The sequence below is a fragment of the Humulus lupulus genome, chromosome 1 (assembly GCF_963169125.1).
Source record: "Humulus lupulus chromosome 1, drHumLupu1.1, whole genome shotgun sequence".
NCBI classification, from domain to species: Eukaryota; Viridiplantae; Streptophyta; class Magnoliopsida; order Rosales; family Cannabaceae; genus Humulus; species Humulus lupulus.
Window position 1 is genome coordinate 156,138,361 of NC_084793.1, and position 21,209 is coordinate 156,159,569.

The 21,209-nt window shown below is 35.0% G+C and overlaps 1 long non-coding RNA gene across 4 annotated transcripts; it reads right to left on the reverse strand.

Moving 5' to 3' along the window:
* Positions 1 to 12,867: 12,867 nt before the first annotated feature.
* LOC133799499 (uncharacterized) lies at positions 12,868 to 17,009 on the reverse strand. Of its 4 annotated transcripts, none has more exons than XR_009876418.1 (8): positions 16,835 to 17,009; positions 16,689 to 16,745; positions 16,047 to 16,192; positions 14,284 to 15,160; positions 13,937 to 14,008; positions 13,595 to 13,812; positions 13,397 to 13,513; positions 12,868 to 13,318 (listed from the first exon to the last, which is right to left on the reverse strand). It is a non-coding gene; the product is annotated as an uncharacterized LOC133799499 (long non-coding RNA). The 4 variants fall into 4 exon arrangements; XR_009876416.1 differs by having other exon boundaries at positions 13,937 to 14,111; XR_009876417.1 differs by having other exon boundaries at positions 13,937 to 14,116.
* Positions 17,010 to 21,209: the final 4,200 nt, after the last annotated feature.

A 21,209-nucleotide genomic window follows, 5' to 3' on the forward strand; every position in this document is an offset into this window, starting at 1 on the left:
AGGTACCCGCGGTCCATCCACCGATCCCACGAACACAAAGGGTGCCTCGCCCTCCGGTTCAAAGGTCACCATTCGTCGCCTACAATCAATTGTTGCTCCATATCGCGTCAACCAATCCATCCCTAGTATTATGTCAAAATCGTCCATATCTAGTTCAATCAGGTCAACAAACAATTCTCTACCATCTACCACTACTGGTAAGGCTCTAACCCACCTCCTAGAGACTACCAGCTCTCCTGTAGGCAATACAGTCTGAAAACCCCTAGCATACAAAATACTAGGTCTACACAGCTGATCAATCACTCTAGCAGAAACAAATGAGTGCGTAGCACCAGAATCAATCAATGCAGTAAACAAGGATCCAGCGCTAAAAATCTGACCTGTGACCACTGATGGGCTGGCCTCTGCCTCAGTCTGAGTCAAGGTGAAGACCCTAGCAGGCGCGAGGCTGTCACCCTGCCTAGGCTCCTCCTTCTTAGCCTGCGGGCAATCTTTCTTCAAGTGGCTGGTGCTTCCACAAACAAAACATGCCCTGATGCCGGTACCCGCTCCAGAGGCGGACCGGCACTCGCCCTGATGCCGTCGCCTGCATCGAGGACACCATGGATAACTCCTCCAGTTGTCATTACCGCCCTGGCGGCCACCCACGGAACCGCGAACCCTCCTGTCGGAACCATAGGGAGTAAATGAGTCTGGTACTCTCCTCTTCTGCTCACTGGGGCCGCTGCCCCGACTAGGCCCAGAAGAAGAAGGCATTACCCTCCTGGTATCACGCCTAGCAGCGCTATCCTTCCAGATCTGATCCTCAGCCCTCTCAGCAGTGAGGGCCTTGTCTACCACTTGCGCATAGGTAGTCTCTGGAGCCATTGTAATACTCACGTCACGGGCGATCATTGCACCTAATCCCCGTACAAATCTGTCCCTTCTGGCCATATCAGTCGGCACAAGCTCTGGCGCAAACTTCGCCAATCTATCAAATACCAAGGCGTACTCAGTGACAGATAACCTGCCCTGAGTCAGACTGTTAAACTCATCCGCCTTCGCCGCTCGAACGGCTACGCTGTAATATTTCTCGTTGAAAAGGCTCTTGAATTCCTCCCAGGTCATAATAGCAGTATCCCTTCGCTGCCCCACCACCTCCCACCATATTCGTGCATCATGTCTAAGCATATAACTGGCACAATCAACCCTATCCCTTCCTTCAACCCTCATGAAGTCCAGGATTACCGACATTGTACTCATCCACTGCTCAGCCTGCAGTGGGTCTGCTCCCCCCTCAAAGGTAGGAGGTTGTTGTTTTCTGAATCTTTCATATAGAGGTTCCAACCTGTTCCCAGTCACAGGTTGAACCGGAGCCGGTACCACACTAGGCGGTGGTGGTATCACAGTGGCCGGTGGAGGAGCTGGTTGCCTGTACTGACTAAGCTCATCCTCTGTTTTCTTCAACCTAGCCTCCATCTCTGCTAAAATCTGTTGCCAGTTCTGAGGAGCAGGTGGAGGGTCCTGCCCCTGGTTATCATCCTCGGCCTGAATGCCGCGGAGTCTCGATGATTGGCGAGGCATTGCAACTAAATGCCTGCAATCAATGACACCGCTCATTAGGCATGATAACAAGGTCCAATTTCCACCTCTCAATCTCAACAACAACCAAGATCAATCGACCAAAGTGCCATACAAATATCATGCAGCATACAACGGGCCTTGCCCTGGCATCATGCATATGTTATTTCAATGATCATGCTCATAATAATTTAGGCAGGCACACAAAGCATTAAACACATATTCATGAATATATCAACCGATCATACCAAACTACCCTGAGTCGAGCTTTTCAATGGCAGCGTGCGTACATGTTCGGTCGATCTCCAGAACCAATAAACCTTGGCTCGCTCTGATACCAAGTTGTAACGCCCTACTACCTTAGAGCCGTTACTAAGTGAGTTTAAAACAGAAATTGTGCATCTAATTGACTCAAGTGGTTTCTAAAACCAAAAGTGTGAATAAACCAGAGTTTAAGGCTGTACTCTTTGAAAATGTTTAGTTTCATTAAAAACGTTAATTATAAAACATCTGGGATCCCAAAATAAGGTTTACAAAATATTTACAACTCAAAATAGATTTACACTTGATCAGCTATCAAAAGAATGGTTAAATACAGCCATATACAAAATGCCCCCAACCAAAGCAGTCGGGCAGGCCGAACATGTACGCGCCGCCCCCACGCTCTCCATACTCATGGCCGGTTGACTGACTCCTTGCTTTTACCTGCCACACGGAGCACCCGTGAGCCGAAGCCCAGCAAGAAAACCCAAATAACACATAACATATGCAAAGTAAATAGCTGGCAATAATTCACTGATACATAGGAAAACCACCATAATAAACAAGTACGGCCATGCCGCTCCCAAGGCCTTACCAAAGCCTGGAGTTTCGGTTCTCACCGCGAGGATAACTCATGTATCCCTTGGGTCCCACCCTGAATATAAGCATCCCATGTGCTGTGTTACTTTCGGCCCACGGCCGCCCCGGCCTATGCCGTACCCGGCCTCTGCCGCTCGTTTCATCATAATAGCACATATAGTACATTCAAAATAAACATTCACACACATCATGGTTCATTTAAGTTTATGTATTTGCACGTAATACAATCCGGGGCCACGCCCTACAATCACACAGTGGGGCCATGCCCTAAACTCGGGTGTTACGGTTTTCTTACCTGTATCCCGTGCTTTCCAAAGTACCACGGTCACGAGCACGGTCCTTTAGCACGAGCCTCTCCGAAATCCTAGTCACAACACACATAAAACACTTTTAATACTAACCAAACCCAAAACCACTTCCCGGGACCAATCCCGCACTCTCGGGACCTCTAAAACCTTAAAACAACACCCCGGAGGCATCCCACGAACCCCCGGAGCTAAGACCTAAAATTGCCAAAAAGAGCAACCCTGAAAATTGCCTTGTGCCGCGGCACCACATCCTTGTGCCGCGGCACCCATCAGACAGAAGCTCTCTTGCCGCGGCACACAAAAACCCTGCCGCGGCACGCCTTCGCAGACCCAGAATTCTGGGTTTTTCCTGCAATTTTCCCCGAGCTTTAACCTCCCCAAATCATCCCAAACCAAAACCTAAACCCCAAAACTCAAATCCAAACCTCATATGAACAATCTAACACCCCATAAACACTAGAATCAAATCCAAAACATCAATACACACAAGATCCACTCCTTTGATTTCAAATTCAACAACCCAAATCAAAACCCATGAAAATCTTAACTCAAGCATTAAATTCCTCAACCAACACAGAAAACAAACTTAAATAAGCATAAGATCCTTACCTCAAGAGTAGAATCCACCCTAAAAGTTCCCTTGATCTCCTTCTAAGCTTCCCACTTCAGCCCTTTTCTACACCTCTTCTTCTTTCTTCTTCTTTGCCCTAGCCTTTCTCTCCTCTTCTTTTCCTTCTCTTCTAATTTATCAAAGCCACAAGTGACCCAAATGCCCAAACCGTACCCCCCTAAATCCCAGCTGCATAATGTCTATTTGCCTTGCCAAAAGACCAAATTACCCCTCCTTACTAATCCTTCTAAGCTAAACCTTCAAGGGTACTTAAGTCTTAACACTTTCATTTCAATTCTACCACTTCCTATCTTAAAACTTGTTACTCACAGCAGTTACAAATGGTTACCAAATTACCAATACTAATCACTCTTTCTAAACTCAACTTACAAGATTCCCGAAGTACCCCTGGGCTCCTCCCGAGCCGGGTACAACAACCCGTTGTGACTTTTAGACTAACTGGCTCACTAGGACCGTCCCGATGCGTGCATCCTGGTAAAACATCACACTCACATGGCACAATTCACATAGTATAATTATCACAGTTATGCCCTAACATGGCCAAGTTACAATCATGCTCATTTTAAGACAATCAGTTCTACATGCATACTGATTCACATAGTCATGCATCTCAAATAATCCAATAGTCATATAACGTGCAATAAATCATAATGATGCATTAAACTTAATAAAGTCACACACAAAATCCCATCATGCCCTCCAGGCACACTACTCCAGGCCCTTAAGCCTTAACACTGAATTTGGGTCGTTACAATTCATGTTAATCAAGTATTCAGCATACCAAGTATATCATTCCATATCAATAATCAATCCACATATGATAACTAGGGTTAATGCCCTTAGGCTGCACCCTCTATTTATCCCACTGACTCTAGCCCGCTTAAACCGAGCTCAGTGAATATTACGCTGTCCTCAGCTACCAGTGGCTGAGCCGCGCCCTGTGTGCAAGTATAATTTACGGCACCCTTAGGCTATTTATCACATGTCCCATGGCATAATACCATCTATGACACCATACAGATATAGGGAGCTCTTAGTCCCATCACAAACACATAACCGGGTGCAGTTTTCTTACCTTTAGATTCACTAGCTTTGTTCAATTGATCCTCAAGCATGATCCCTCTTGAGCCCTAGCGCACACCTAGTCACAACCGTAGATCAGAATCATCACCAAACCTCAAGTCCAAAACCTAGCCTTGGGACCAATCCCGAGCCCTCGGGAAGCCCTAATTCCACCAAACGGGGTGGTGGAATCAAACCCCGAACCCCCGGGCAAAAACCCCTGAAAATAACCCAAAAACCCCTTTCTGAAAATAGGGTAGTGCTACAGCGCTCTAAGGAGAGCGCTACAGCGCTACAAACAGAGCCTAAGGCGCCCCAGACCACTCAGCCTAGCGCTACAACACCCAATGGCTAGCGCTGTAGCGCTAGACACAGCACAACAAATCCTGCATTTTCCTCCTTCGATTTTCCCCGAGCCAAACCTTACCAAAACTCTTCCAAACTTCAACCAAACATATAAACAAGCCTACCAAACTCCTCCACTCATCCCAAACATCCCAACCACACATAACTCAATCACATGCATCCCTAAACAAAGAATTTACCATAGCTGAACCTAAAGCTCAGAAACTTAACAAAACAACAGCTGAAACCACAGAACTTGAACTAGAATTCCTTACCTTTGCTGGATGAGCTTAGCCTAGGTTATCCTCCTCACTAGCTTGTCATTCACCTCCTCAAAGCTCAGCTTCAATTTCCCTAAAATTCCCTACCAAAACTCAGCTCAAAATCCACAACAATACCAAGAACTAAAAACTAAAAAACTATCCTGAACCTTACCTCAAATGGATGGATTGGTTTGCCAATTCCTCAAACCAGAACAAGGATCCTAGCTTCAAGCTCTTTCCCAAACCCTTCCTGAGTTTCTGCCCCAAAAGACCTCAAGAAATGGTGAAGGAGAGCTTAAATCGAGAGAGAGAGAGAGAGAGAGAGAGAGAGACTTCCAATTCTCTTTTCTTTTCCTTTTCTTCCTTTTCCTTCAGACTTCCATCTCTTTCTACACAATCCACTACGTATAAAGCCTAATAAAATTTATCCCTTATAATCCAAATGACCACAATACCCTCCCATAATTCCTAAGTCTTTTAATCCACCTAGGGGCATTTTGGTCATTTCACCCAATTCCCGCTAATTCCTCGAGTGTCTCAAATATCTACCGCTTACTTCCCGACACGTAACTAATCACCAATTATATTCCTCAATGTCAAAATTGACCCCAATATATTCTCTAAATTTCCCAGAAATACCCCCAGGCTCGCCCCGAGCCGGGTATAAATCCCCGCCGTGACTTTTTCGCTAAACCACTCACTAGGATCGTCTCAAGTCACAGATTACAAACATATCCACATAATAATGTGGTCTCATCAATTTTTCACATATATATTCAATTATGCCCTCAACAGGCCAAAATTACGATTATACCCTTCTAACCTAATCAGGGCCTACATGCATACTAATACACATAGTCATGCATCACACATATTCAAATAGTCATATAACATGCTTTAACCATTAAATCACATATAATCCAGTTATGCCCTCCCGGCACACTAATCAAGGCCCTTAAACCTTATTAGTAAATTTGGGTCGTTACAATTTTTTTATTATTATTATGTGATTAATTGTTTTATTTTATTTATTTAAATGTTAAGTGATTAATTGATTGAATTAGTTTAATTTTTTTCTCTATTTAATTATTTTGTGCTTGCTTGCAAAATTGTTTTGATTATGTGTGTGTGTCAGTGCATGGTAAGTAGAAAAGTATGCATAGTTGTGTGTGTGTAAGTGCATGACATGTATGGTGAGCATGCAAGAGAAGTGTCTTAAATCTAGACAAAAACAAGGGAATGTGAGTGTTTCACTAATTTTAGAAAATTACCAATTAAGAGAAAATCCTAGAAGAAGAGTGTTCACATTGAGAAAAAAGGAAACAAGAGGAGAGAGAGAGAGAGGTAGGCGTGTGGGGAGAAGAGAGGAAGAGCAAGGATAGGTTTTTCCTTATTTGGAATGTTGACATCTTTTCCTATGGAATTTTTATTATTTTATTTTATTTCAAAATTAAGAATTCAAGGAAATAGGTTTTCGAAAGTTTCTCATTCCCACTAGGGTGTATGGTTCGACCACTAGGGAGATAAAAAGGAAATTTAGAGCTTGAGAGCTTATTTGGAAGAGTGGTTGTCGAAACCTAGAGAGAGAAAGGGAGAAGAAGAGAAAGAAGAAGAGAGAAGGTCAGGGTTTCAAAAATCCTAGGGAGAAGAAAGGGTAAGTGTTCTTGTGTTTGTGTTTTGAATCCTCTAGTCTATGTCTTCTCTTCTTTATTCTAAGATATTTTTGTGTTTTGGTAATGGTTTAACCTATGTAGCAAGGGATTAACATATTGTTAGTGTGATTTGAACACTATCCAAGAGGTAATGGAGGTTCTAGTGCTCATCCACTTTTCTTGATGTTGTTGTGTTGTTCTTTTGATTTGAATTGTCTTTCATGAAAGAGCATGTTTATATGATGATGGCTATTTTGTAATGTTCTTGGTTTTTGAAGGAATAAATCCATTACTTATTTTATTGAAATTTCAGTGAAGGTAGATGAATGATGAGGAGCATGTAATAGATTATGTAAATTCATCTTTTATTCAATACATGGTTTTATGTATGAATTTATGTTAGTATCATATTTTTTTGTGTTGTTGTTGGTTATTTTGATTTTGATGATGATTATAGAAATGCAAGTAGATATTAGAAACATGCTAGGTTTAATCTTGTTCTTGAGAAAATAAACGGGTATTATCATGCTATGTATTTTGGCCAAGAGGGAAGTAATGTGTTCTATGGTTGTTTCATTTTATTATTTAATTCTATATATCCTTATTTTAATAAAATTACTTGATAAATTTTGGAAATTATTTTGGTAAATAAACGTGTGTGTTTCAGCAAAGGATATTGTTAAAAAGGGTTGTGAGTTTGTTTTGTTTCTTTATTTTATTTTAAATCATTGAGTAATAAGCATGTTGAATTTGTGGTACATTGGGTTATTTTGCCATATGTATTTTGGCCATGAGTGTATATTGTAGTTTAGGGTTGTTTTGATTTTGGTCATTAGTATTTGCATGCTTAAAATATTGAATGGAGGTGTTCAAAGTATAGAAGCATGTTAGACCAATTATTGAGTTGTTAGAAAATTAATAACCATTGTTTAAACAATTTTATAATTTTATGTGCTTACTGATTTTTATTTATTAATATGTTATTTGGCAAGTATGAGTAAAGGGAGAATAATTCTTATGCCATGATTTCATGATATTTGCTAAAGATAAAAAAAATACTAGTTTTGTATATTTTATTCTTGCATATGTTTAGAAAACCTATGATTTTAGGTGAGATTTTATGCTTAGAAGATAAAAGAAAATAAATGAATAATATGTTGAGTTTTATTATTTAAAGTTGTGAGATTTGAGATCATGAGTGTCTAAAAGTGATTTTGTGCCATGATGAAAGTGTATTTTCAAACTATGAAATTTTTAAACAAGTTTTGAGTTATTATAAATGTCATGATTTTATGTGATTAGGTGTTCTAGGAAAAGAATTAAAATAATTTACATCTTATTTTTAATTTAAAGAAAAAAGTTGTTTCTTATTTATGGTTAAATTTGAAGGCATGATCAAAAGTTGAATAATTATTTTGAAAATATGTGTTCCAAAATTAATTATTGATTAATAAACAAGTTTATGCAATTGTCAAATTGAGACATGAGTTGAGACATGAGTTGTGAGTTTGAATGAGATTTTGAAATTTAATCTTAATGCTTATTGTTGGAATGACTTTAAGATGACAAATAGTAACAAGCACGATCGAGAACTAATGGGGAATTTCAAAGTTTAATTAAGCTTGCTGAATTTTTGTAAATTTGTCAAGAAATAAAGATCATGATAATTCCAACTATAATTGAGTTTTTAAAAATGATCTCACATATGCATGTTACATGCAAGTGCATTTTTATGCATAATTATATGTTATTTGAGTAAGTATAAGGTCCTTGTTTAAAGATCATTAATAATTAATGAGTAAAATGAAATTATTCCTTGTGATTCTATGTGAGACTTGCAAGCATGATTTGATGTATGAAATATACTAGAATTAAGAAAGTGGTGCAACTTGTATGAGATAGGTGTCACGCATGCATGGTGTTGGGGGAGAGTGAGATCACACCACAACAAAAAATAGAATCTACACAAAAATTGGATTGACAAAGACTTAAAAATGATTGAGAAAGAATACGCAAACCCAAGTAGAACAGTGGTGTTCTTCAACTTTGATGAAGCTTCAAAACCCTAGGCAAGACCACTACTTTGAGCAAATCCTTTGGCAAATCCTTGAGCAAATCAAACACTAACCAAGGCTTATACACGTTGCAAAACGATGTCCTAATACTCTATTTCCCAGCAACCATTGATGCTTAATGCCTTCTCTTGAGGAAAGGAGGATTGAGATTAAACAAGCCTTCAACCCTCAAAGTGAAGCACTTTCTTGGAGAGTTCTTGGAGAAAACTAGAGATTCTTGGAGCTAGAGAGAGAGAGGGTAGAGAGAGATTGGAGAAAGTGATCAAATCTCCCAAAACACTTTTTTTGACCCTTATATAGAGTAGGCACTGTCATTATGTCTAACCAATAGTATTAGACGTGAAAAACACGTCCTTAAGAGCATTTACGATATTTCACGTAATACAGTAGATGACATGTCACCTGCATGCAGGAGATGCGTCGCCTGTTAGGGTTTCTTGAAACCCTAGATTCAGGCGATGTCTCACCTCTTGGATGGCGACATATCGCCACCCTCTCTTACTTTGGATACTTCCAAAGGTTCCAAAAGTGCTTCAAATGCCACCAAAAATTTTGGGAACCCTTAGATACTCTCATGTATCATTTTGGACCCAAATTTGTATTTTATAAGTGCCTACAATTGAAGCTCAAATTTCACATCTTCATTATGTGAGTTTTACTAAGTGTTTATACCTTGCTTGTAATTTAAAACTTATCATTTGTATTTAACAAATCATAACAATCCTCCACTTGGTTAAATACAAGTCTCATTCTCTAGCTTAAACAGTTTTGGTGCATAAAATAAAGTGTCTTTCGATTTGAACTTTACCTTAGTGAAAATACCACAATGTCTTATCAAAATCATTGGTTGCTTAAAGCTTGAACCAAGTATTCCATATGATGAAACCAGTGATACCTCACACACCTCCACCACATCTTTTGTTTGCTCACTTTCTTGCTTAGCACTATCATGACCATGTGCTCATCTCTTCATGGACTTTCTGGGGAGAAACTCCAACTCCCATGAGAGGCGGCACCACATCTAAGTCCACATAGGTGAAGTTCTTACAACATCATTGATACCTTTATAGATGCTTGTTTCACTCAACTGAACTTCATTAAAATCCTAGGTTTAACCCTAACTCGGTAGCAACCAACACTAATCATCTCGGATGGAACTCATCATTAATTTTAGTGTTGAAACTATTCACTTATCAATGACTTGTTCTTACCCATTGAACTCTTTCCCTTGATTTGTACAAGTTTAGAGTTGGGCTCCCTCTTGGAGTTTCAATCTCATCCCTTTTGAAGTAGAACTTACTAACCTTCTGACAAGAGGTTTTGTAAATGGATCTGCTTAGTTCTCACTTGTCTTAACATATGAGATCGATATGATTCTACCTTGAATCAATTGTCTCACATATTCATGTCTTAGACTAATGTGCCTATACTTTCCATTATACACACTATTTTTTATATCATATCCGCGGTTAAAGGAATATCCATCATGAGATTCCTAAGCCACTCGGCCTCTTTGTCGGTTGCCGCTAAGGCTATAAACTCTGCTTCCATGGTTGAGTGTGATATACACTTTTGTTTCTTGGAGCCCCATGAGATTGCACCTCCTCCAAGAGTAAACACCCAACCGGTGGTGGAGAGTTTATATCCAACTTCCGATATCCAATTAGCATCGGAATATCCTTCAAGTATATTTGGAAAATTTGTATAGTGAAGACTATACCCTTTGGTACCTTTAAGATTAGCAAGAATTCTCTCAATACCTTTTCAATGCTTGATACTTGAATTGCTAGTAAACCTACTAAGTTTACTAACCGCATATGCAATATCCGCTCTTGTGCAATGAGCAGAGTACATTAGGCTACCTATTGCACTTGCATATTCCAATTGAGTCACCACTATTCCTTCATTCTTTTCAAACTTCATGTTTGAATCAAATGGTGTATGTGTCTCTTTAATTTTGAGATGACTAAATTTGTCGAGCACTTTCTCAACATAGTGTGTTTGACTCAACACAAAACTCCCACTATTCCTTCTAACTTTGATACCTATAATGGTATCCACCTCTCCAAGGTCTTTCATTTTAAAGTTAGAAGATAGAAACCTCTTCATTTCCATTATTCATTTCATGTCATTACTCAAAATCAACATATCATCTACGTATAGACACACAAGTATGACATAGTCACCACAAGTTTTTGAGTATAAGCACTTGCCCAGGTTGTTGTGTCTAAATCCATTAGAAACACGAACTTTATCAAACTTCTCATGCCATTGTTTTGGAACTTGTTTCAAACCATATAATGATTTAACAAGACTAGATACTTTATGTTCATTTCCATGAATAACAAAACTTTCCAGTTGTTCCATACACAAAATCATGCATACTTAATCATCTATTAATATTATCCACATATTTGCACGTGCCCTCCCGGCACGCTAATCCACGTCTTAAATCTTATTAGGAGTTTTGGGACATTACAAACATCATAAGGACTAAGATCAATATTTATATCAAAACAATCATAAAAATCAATCTTTTCCAATAGAAGGGGAAGTGTTACAACAAATGCTTCAATCACGGTAAACTCAAATTTTCATGCTTTGCCCCTGAGATAGAATCATAAACAATGAGCGACTTCCTCTTTATGTCAAGATGCAGCAAAAGCCAATGAATAAGAGGATTCACATAAACATACATAAGAACATGATCAAGTAGATTCCAGTGAGTGTTGCAAAACAATAACTCTCCCATTATAATCTTCAAAGGAACACAATTGTCATCAATGTTAAATGTACCACTGCCTGATTTCTTAAACTTTTCATACATGAACACAATATTTTGGCCAAAACAACTATCGGTAGTAGAGACTCTCCTCTTCAAACATTTGCATAACTTAACATTTCTCCTCAAAAAATACATCATGACATCAATATACTGCATTTTAAAAAAATTCTTATAAGACAAACTGTCAAGAAACCTATTACCCATTACAGATAATAGATTTGAAAAATAAAGGGTAACCAGTTACCATCAGCTACATAGCAAATTATACAGTTTGGGTAACTAGTTACACAGTGCATTACAACATAACAAATGATTGTGGTAACTGATTACCCCAACAAAACATAATATAGAATTCAACTAGATCAATGGAATTTAAAAAAAAATGATAAACACAACATAAAAGGAAAGAAACTCACTGAGGAATAGGGGTGTTCATATAAACCGCAAACCGTGGTTTGGAACCAAATCGCACCGCACCAAACCGCCAAAAACCATAACCGGTGAAACCGTTTTTGATGGTTCGGTTTTAACCGGACCGCTCAACTTTAATGGTTTGGTCACGGTTTCTAATTTTTTAAAACCAATTAAACCGGACCGGACCGTGATTTTTTCTAAAAAAATAGTTTTTAGAAATGATGGTTCAAAGATTTGAACCCCTACACTTAAGTTAATATAAAATCTACCAAACCATCCAAGCCAACACAATTTAGTTGTTTAAGATATGTTTTTAGTAGTATTTAATACATGCACAAGTTTCCAAAACTAAAAAAAAAGAAATGTAAAGTCCCACATTGTTTAGAAAGTAAACATTTCTTTTTCCCACTTCTATAAAATGATTCAAAATACTTACTCACAACAACAAAGAAAATAAGCTTCTTGTAGACTTTTATGGTCTTAAAATTAAAGCTAAAATTATTATTATTTAAATACAATTATTTAGTTAATTATTTTATAATAAAAAAAGTTTAAAATTTTAGTAATTTAGTTATATGGTTAAAACCAAACCAAACCGCACCAAACCGTTTATTTATGGTTTGGTTTGGTTTGGTTTTTTTATTTTAATGGTTTGGTTTGGTTTTTCATTTTGAAAAAACCGCATGAGCGGTTTGGTTTCAAAATTCTTCTAAACCGCACCAAACCAAACCATGTACAATCCTACTGAGGAATCAACGAACTGCCCAGGATAATACAGACAGTAGAACCAAGTCTTCTCATCAATAAAAATAAAAATGAAATCAATTGATAGCTCAACATTGTTATCATCATATTTCTTAAACCTAAAAGACAAATAAACCAAACAGTTTTTAGAAAATTAAACAAACAAATTCAACAAGCAATTTTTTTTTTTAAAAAATAACAATTTATACATAATTTTTATTGTGCTTGACTTTAGTTTCGATCTAACTATGAAACTCAGAAGCTTGTTGTTCAGTGTGATTATGACCAAGATCATTAGAAAAAAGACATATACTATCTAATACAGTCTTCTTTCTTTTTTGTTTACCTTCATCTTTAAAATACCCAAACTTTGTCATAAAATGAGACTTGATCACAGCACTCGCCTTCACCACTATTTTCTTAGGCAAAATCGTCCCACCAGCAACTGCTCTTGAAGCATCATAAACAACAATCGACCACTTACTTTTATCCTCCAAATAACTGCTCTCTTGTAGTGGTCTCTCAACTTACTCATTTATAACTTTCACATTTCATTAGACACATGAAATGTAGGAGTTGAAGGAGTCAGCATAGCAATGTTGCATCTTCAGATTGGCTCTGAAAAAATAAAAGAGAAAAAAAAAAATTTAAAAATAAAGTACGTACTTATACAATAAATGATTAAAAAAAATATACCTTAACAGTAGTAATAAAATCTGAAGCAATCTTCACAGAATGCTCCAAATCAGCCCCCAACTTTTCACCAAGTTCAACATCTTGGTATCCTCCAACACAAACATCACCAAAATAATCCTAAAAAATATAATAAAAATAAATAAATAAGATAGACAACATACATTTAATGAAAAGACAATTACACAAGAAACTAGTTACCTGAGAAACATGGTCAAAGTCCATTGATTTTCAAAATCTAAATCTCCACATCAGTTTTGATACACATCAGTCTTAATGTCTACAAGAAAACCGATCGATGTAGCAAAATCAACTTCAACATTTTTCTTCAAAGAACCAACTTCACCAAGAATCAGCTTTTGTGAAGTTTGGACTTTAGTCAGCTTTACATGTATCTCCTTGATTTGATCTTGGAACTCCTTATTATAATGATCCAACATAAAAGTAAACAAGAAGACAAAATCATTAAAACAGAATCAGACATACAAAGTGTTTTCAAAAAATAAATAAAAAATGAAAGAAAAAACAAAAATAAAAACAAACCTCCAAACGTTTCTTTGGCAAAAAAAAGTAGAGGCATCAACAAAGGCATCTCCAATAGTGGAATGTCCTCATCTATAGGTGGTGGAGTTGGACAGAATTCACTTTCAAATGATAAATTTTTCAAAATAACCAATTTTTTTTCCTCCTCATTAGGAATGACAATATTGACATCAATCTACACTAAATTAAAAAAAACAAAGAGAATAAAATATAAAGAACATAAATAGTAACAAGTTGCTTCACTAATTAAATATGAAATAAAAAAACATAAAAATTACAAGTTATCGATACTTACAAATATAACAGATACAAAAATACAACACAAAATAAAAAAGAAAAAAATTTACCTTCTCATCTATCAAGACTTTCTCAAGAACTTATTGACAAGTCACACTATATTTGCTATGCCAATTCAATATCCTTTGAAAAGTCGAACCAACCCTCCGACATAAAAACGATGAACAACTTGGAAGTGTCTCATAAATCCATATAACAAATGCAAGAGAAAAACCAAAACACGTGTAACTATAATTATCGAGAGACCCACCTCCTTTCCTAGCAATCTTCATATAAAGAGCATTATTCTCTTTTAAAGCTAAGCGCATATAACACCTAGTTTTTTGCCACAAAAGTTTGTCAAATGCAAACTTTTTCAACATGAAAAATTCACAATTAATCATACCAAAAAACTTGTTGTCTACCCTGTCTCACTCATGGTCCCAAACAAAGAACGAGTCAAAAAGTGAACAATCCCCAACTTCACAACAAGGTCATCCTCCATAGCATTAAAATCCTTTTAATTAAAAAGATTACTAACTTCATTTTTACTAACTTTGTCATTCCCTTTAACACCAGGTAATGTTTTCCTAATACTTTTACCACCATCAGGAAACATACTTAAATCAACACTACCAACACAATATGGTCCAGTAATAAAACCAAACTCACTAATAGAAAATCTCAGTACCTTATCACTAAGCTTAAACCAAAACTCAAATTTTACTTTTTCCTGATGAACTTCCCTCATTAAAACACTATGTACAAGTTTTGCTTGCCGTGCAGTACTTGGCATATCCAAAAAATGACCAAAAGGTGTTCTTCTAAACATGGCCTTATGCTTCTTGGTGAAAAAACTTTGTTCAAATCAGCTATAACCTCTTGTTTATTCCATTGTTGAACCTTAGTTCCAAACCGAAATTCTAGTTTGATCATATAATGCACAGCCTGCAAAAAAAAAAAAAAAAAAAGAACGCAGATACCAAAATTAAAATTACTAATAACTAAAACATTAAAAAAATATCATACACAACTAAGGAAACCAGTTACTTTAAAAGTTAACCAGCTACATTACAACCTATATAAGGCAAAAACAAATCAAATATAAAACAAGAACACTTAAAAATCACAAATAAAAATGATTACATAGCATCATTAGAAACAAACACTCACAAAGAAACCAGTAACGTACCAAAGTAAACAGTTACCTTAAAAATTAAACAACACATGAAAAAGCATACACATCTAGAGTAACTAGTTGCTTATAGATTTAACAAGCTACATTACAACCTATGCAAGACAAAAACAAATCAAATATAAAATAGCAACACGTAAAAATCACAAATAAAAATGATTACTTACAATCATTATAAACAAACACTCACAAAAGAAACCAGTTACTTACCAAAAATAACAGTTACCTTGAAAATTAAACAACACATGAAAAAAGCATACACAACTAGGGTAACCAATGACTTGTAAACTTAACCAGATAGGTTGATACAAAGCAAAAACATATCAAATCTAAAAAAATAAGGAACACATAAAAATCACAAATAAAATGATTACTTGGCATCATTAGAAATAGACACTCAAAAAAAGGAACCAGTTACTTACCAAAGTAACAAGATACCTTAACAATTAAACAACACATTTAAAATATGAATAATCTCAAAGTAACAAATTACCTATAACCAATAACAGGATATAAACACAATAAACAAAAATATAGTAACCAGTTATTCAACATATAAAAATTCGCTAACTATAAATAAACTAAACAACATACTAAAAAAAACATCATTGAAAACATGAAAATAAGAAACTAAAATACCTGATTGTTAGTGTCATCGATAATAACAGGTCCACGGGACGTCAATCATCTCTCAGGACTTCGAGGAGAACGCTGCAATTTTACTGATGGTCCAGCCTTATTAGTGGACTTAGAAGGGACAACATTCCCCCCATTTTGAAAAATTTCTACACAAACATAAAAACAAAAGCAGAGCATTAAAACCACATACTAAAGAGTCAAACTACTGCATTAAACTAAGAGACTAAAACAGACCAATAAAATAACTAAAATTCAACTCATAGACAAAACAAATATCTCTAAAACCAAACAAAATAAAACAGACCATTACTCTAAAAATGCATCTAACTATTCAAAATCCAAAATATAAAAAGAAAAAATGAACAATAGAGGACAACAATAATAGTAAAACATACCAATAAAAAAAGAAAATTCAAACAATAGATAGAATAATATCTCACAATCCAACCCAATGCAGCAGACGATCACTATCTAAAAGAATCGGACAAATCAAAAGACATACACAAAATGAAAAACATAAAAATCAGAGATCGACATTACACATAATATAGAAAAAAAAACAAAAGGAAAACAACATAAAATAGACAGAGATTATCACCAAAATGAAAAAAAAAAACAAAAATTAAAAACAAAAAGTTGTACCTCCACTGTACGCTCTAACCCTCCACCACCATTCGATGACGACAACAATCTCTGCATCTAAGAGACCAACAAAACAGCTAATAATGGATAAAGAAAATATATATCACAAGAGGATAAAATGAAGACCGTCAATGACAAACACTAACCTTCGTCATCGAAAATCCAGATGACGCCACACTCAGCCCCTCGCCACTATGGTCGTCTGTCGGTTTCTCTCTGAAATTGGAGAAATAATAACACCAAAAAGCTCAAAAGAAAGAAGAAGATGAATAGTTACAGTGAAAAACCGAGAAAGAGAAGTTATAAAATTGGTAAAGTTGGTTCTTAATAGTTAAAGTAAAAAATAAACTCGTAAAAAGAGTGAAATAACTATAAAAATATTGTAAAAAAATTATAAAATAATAATAAATTACATAAATACTCATATAATTAAACAAAACTAAATTAATAGTAAGATTATGGCATAATTAGGATTTATTACAATTTTATGGGGAAAAAAACTCATATAATTGAAAAAAAATTAAAAAAAACCATAAATTAACTATTTTGAAAAGAAAAAAAAGCCATATTTTTTAAACTTTGATTCAAAAGTCCATATATTATGTAATTTCCACAATATTTTAGTGTTTTTTTGCCTACTTTTTCTGATGGCCACTTACAAAAACCTGACACACGTTGAATAGTATTTATAGGCTACGGACCCACAATGAATCAACAATGTTATTTTTGACCTGCGATAGCCGATTTTGGTTACCTGGTGTGTTTTATTTGGTTTTAAAATTAGTTGCAGATAAGGTTGTAATTATATTTTCATGTTATACATACTATTTTATTATTATTTTTCAAGGTCTATTGTGTAATTTCCTTACTTTGACATAATATGCTACTTCACGTCTCATGCAATGCAAATTAACACCACATTAATTTGTAAGGAACACACAGTTGTTGAACTAAGTATTCCCATTAATTTTTAGCCTAATTTCATGCACATAATTTTGTTATAAGAAGGAAAATAAAATTATGTACGGGCATGGAAAAATCACTAATCACCATAATTTAATATTGATTGGGTTTTTTATTTACTTATAAATAAATTTAGAGTGATTCTATTGACACCCATTTTTTTCTCTCCATACCCTCCATTAACTAATTATTTGTTTCTAATTACATCTTTGTTATAAATTTACACAAATATCCTTACTAGTTATTTAATAATAAAATTATATTTATTCACAAGCACTTTTTTTAACCCATAAACTAGATAACATGTATACAATAAATTATAAAGGTTAAATTTTATTTTTATATATGTTAAAACTTTTTAACAAACATGTAAGTCAAATATATGTAATTTATTAATTTTTAATGAGGTAAGTTTTAAAATAAAAATAAAACAAAAGCTTCAATAATTTCTAACTTTAAAAAATACTTAATTTTAAAGATGAAATAATAAATTATTGAGAGTAACCTAATTACTGGTTGTTACCAAATTAGTTCTCAAATTGTGAGAGATTAGCTTGGAGGTTGTGATTTATGAGTACAAATGATGTGATTTCCTCATTAGCAAGACTCTCAAGTAAATAAGTCGGATATTAGGAAATGTTAGTACTATATAGTAACACTATACATAGTTAGTTATTCCAAATATCAAAATTAGTAACCTAATTAGTGAATTGTTACCAAGTTAGTTCTCAAATTGTGAGAGATTAGCTTGGAGGTTGTGATTTGTGAGTGGAAACGATGTGGTTTCCACATTAGTATTATTGTCGAGTGACTAAGTGGGATATTAGCAAATGTTAATACTATATAGTAACATTAGACAATGTTAATTCTTCCAAATATCACAACAAGTAACCTAATTAGTTGATGGTTACCAAATAAGTTCTCAAAATGTGAGAGATTATTTGCTTGGAGGTTGCGATTTATGAGTACAATTGATATGATTTCCTTATTAGTAAGGCTCAAGTGACAAAGTAGGATGCTAGGGAATGTTAGTACTATATAACACTAGGCTTGGTTAATTCTTCCAAATATCATAACTAGCAACCTAATTATTGGATGGCTAACAAATTAGTTCTCAAAATTGTGAGAGATTAGTTTGGAGCTTGCGATTTGTGAGTAGAAACTATGTGGTTTCCACATTAATAGGATTGTTGAGTGACTAAGTGGGATATTAAGGAATGTTAATACTATAGTAACACTAGACAATTAATTCTTCCAAATATCACAACAAGTAACCTAATTAGCGGATGGCTACCAAAATTGTTCTCAAGTTATGAGATATTAGCTTGGAGGTTGCGATTTGTGAGTAAAACCATGTGGTTTCCACATTAGTAGGGTTGTCGAGTGTCTAAGTAGGATATTAGGGAATGTTAGTACTATATAGTAACACTAAATACTGTAAATTCTTCAAAATATCACAGCCAATAACTTAAATAGTAGATGGTTGATAAATTATTTCTCAAATTGTAAGAGATTAGCTTGGAAATTGTGATGTATGAGTAGAAACGATGTGGTTCCCACATTAATAGGACTGTCAAGTGACTAAGTGAGATATTAGGAATGTTAACACTATATAGTAACACTAGACATGGTTAATTCTTCCAAATATCAGAACAAGTAACCTAATTAATGGATGGTTATCATATTAGTTCTCAAATTGTGAGAATTAGCTTGGTGGTTGCAATTTTTTAGTAGAAATGACGTGGTTTCAACATTAGTAAGGATGTCGAGTGACTAAGTGAGATATTAGAAATGTTAATACTGAATAATAACATAAGACATGGTTAATTCTCCCAAATATCAAAACAAGTAACCTAATTAGTTGATGGTTACCAAATTAGTTCAGGTAAATAGCATTTGGAGTCCCCTAACTTCACTAGCTGTATCACTTAGGTCCTTAATCTTTTTTTTATAGCATTTAGATCATCAACCTTTACTTTTTGGCTCATATATATCCCCAATGTTATATTTTATTAAATAGACCTAATTTACAAGGGTAAAATGGAATTCAACAATAAATAAATAACATAACACCAAAAACTGTCTTATTTTATAACCAAGTTTTTTTATACAAACTGTTCTGTATGACGTCTTTTTGTGAATTATTTAAGAGTCAAAATAATAAAGAAATCAAGAAAAATATATAATAACATTGAGAAAATTGTGAGGCAAAAAATATTAAAAAGAAAATAATGCTTATTAATGATACAATATTTTGGTTTATATGTATGGCAAATATGTTTATAACTTAAAACTATAATATTTTCAAATAAGCATATTTCACATCAATTTCATGAAAATATTAGTTAAAATTAATTCTATTTTAGTTGGTTAGAGAGAGATGGGTGTGAGGAGAAGAATTATTGGAAGAGAGTAAAGATGGAAACGAAAATATATTACCACCAAATAATTTTTTTTAGTCTCAAATTTTTAAGATGTAATTTTTAACACAAGTTTAAACTTTTGTTATTAATGATATGGTCTTTAAAAGGGTTTCTTAAAAAAAATCATGTGGGCATTTCACAAAATATTTATTAATTTGGAGTGGTTTTCTTATTAGAAGAGCTCTCAGCCTATTAAGAGAAATATTATGTGGTTCTCTCATTAGTATGGCTCTTGAGGGACTATGTGGGATATTATAAGATGTTTGTGCTATTAGTGACACTAGACATAGTCAAAAGGTTATAAATCTCACACCTACTAACATAATTAATGAATAGTTACCAAATTAGTTCTCAAATTGGTAGAGCTCCCGAGTGAAGAAGTGAGATGTCAATTCATTTAGCGACATTAGATATAGTCAATTGTTATAAATATCACAGCTAGTAACCTAATTGGTGGATGGTTACCAAGTTAGTTCTCAAATTGTCAGAGATTGGCTCGAAAGTTGCAAATTGTGAGTACTAATGATGTGATTTTCTCATTACTAGGGTTCCCGAGTGACTAAATGTGATATTGGAGGATGTTAGTTCAATTAGTGACCCTAGACATAGTCAAATGTCTGAATATCACAAACTAGTAACCTAATTTGTGGATGGTTACCAAATTAGTTCTCAATTTTTGAGAGATCAACTTGGAGGTTGCAAATTGTGAGTATGAATGAGGTGATTTCCTCATTGTTAGGGCTTCCGGGTGAAGAAGTGGGATATTAATTCAATTAGTGACACTAGACATACTCAATTGTTTCAAATATCACAACTAGTAACCTAATTGGTGGATTGTTAACAAATTAGTTCTCAAATTGTGAGAGATTGGCTTAGAAGTTTGCGAATTGTGAGTGCCATTGATGTGGTTCTCAATACTAGGGTTCATAAGTGACTAAGCGGGATATTAAGGGATGTTAGTTCTACTAGTGACTCTAAACATAGTTAAAATTTTCAAATTTCACACCCAGTAACCTAATTAGTTGATGGTTATTAAAATAGATAACACATTGTGAGATATTAGCTTGGAGGATGCAAATTGTGAGTACAAGTAATATAATTTCCTTATTATTAGGGCTCCCGAGTGTCTAAGTGA